Below are 1456 nucleotides of genomic sequence, written 5' to 3'. Positions count from 1 at the left end.
GCAAGAGGTGAAAACTTTTTTTAGCAGTGTGATGCTATGTTGGGTCGAGAGAGACAGTCCTGGGACGGTACAAGCTGGCCAGATGCTGTTGTGACCCAAACTGTTGTGACCGAGGAGGGATCAGTAGAGGGTGTTTAGGAGAGGGCGTAATTGAAAGAGGACAGGAGACAGTATGGGAGTAAAGAGTGAAGTGGGACCACAGGAGATAGAGATAAATATAACAGTTCTGAAATGCGAGTTAGATAAAATTCTTGAAAACAAAAAGTGCGGGTGAAACTGGGAAATATTTAATTGCATTGGCCAGAAAATTAATAGGGGAAATTTACGCAGGCCCTGGCAGAGGAAGTTGAAGCCCATGGAGTGACGAATGCTTGCAGGGTGTGTGTGACTCCATAAGTGACTGCATATTTGCCGCAGCAGACGGGAGAGTTGTCCAATAGAGAGTTGGAACCATTGGGTGATGCCACCACCAGCACGATGCCACCACTACATGAAAACAGCACACGTGGTACAAATGGAGAGATTAGAGTTCATACAGGGACTCTTTAGAAGGAGGTGTGGGAGCCGGTGTTCATGCTTGCGTGGTTGATTACTTGTGGTGCAGTGCAGGTTCTGCAGACAGGTTGTCCGAACTCTCACCCAGGCCAGTAGTACAGAGCGCTGTGGTGGAGGTTATGCAACTGGCTTGTGAGCCGTGTAGTTTGGCATGTGGTGAGCAGCCATGCCGCGAGACCGAAACCACGTGATCCATGATGTGCAGCACTGGTGTGGGGGAGATCGAGCTCCATCGACTCGTGTGAGTGTGGTGAGCGAGGGAGTGATTGTGAAACCGACGAATGAGAGCATGACTCGATAGTCATCGTCATTTTGTATGCAGCCTATGGCTGCTGGTTGCATCATTGCTGGGAACATGGCTGTGCCGCTGATGCCTTGTCCCCTGTTTCCAGTAAGCTGGTACTTATTTTGCTGACCTCGGAAGGATGAGAGGCTGAGTCAACCCACCTGGTGTTATTTTAATGGTGGGGCAGGGGCTCAAACTCAAGATTCTAAAATCTTAAGGTGGTGAGTGATTATGAGATGCGAATGAGGTTTGTGGAGAAATATTTTAGGCAATTATGATTGAGTGCATGGAACATTGAGGGTGTATGTGTGAGGTGTGGAGCAGTAATACCTCATATGGAGATGAACCCTTCCCTGCATTGGCGTTAGAATAGTTGGGGTTTCAGATGTTTAGGTACAGGTTGTCATTCTGCTGTTGGTGTTGGGTGAAGAAAAGTTTTAATTGCCTTTGGTACAAAAGAACATTGATGTGCTTGGAGTGTGGCTCAAAGAGCATAGCGATTTGGTGAGCAGGATATCCTCATGCTGACTGTGTACCTGGCCCCGGGTGGTGATCAATTTAGGGCCCAGAGAGGTACGGGGTGGTGACTGATTTCGAAAAAAGACAAAGCAACGA

This window comes from Eptatretus burgeri, chromosome 2 (assembly GCF_056783735.1).
Source record: "Eptatretus burgeri isolate ZD-2024b chromosome 2, Ebu_testis_v1, whole genome shotgun sequence".
Taxonomy (NCBI): domain Eukaryota; kingdom Metazoa; phylum Chordata; class Myxini; order Myxiniformes; family Myxinidae; genus Eptatretus; species Eptatretus burgeri.
This window is presented reverse-complemented; position numbering follows the sequence as displayed.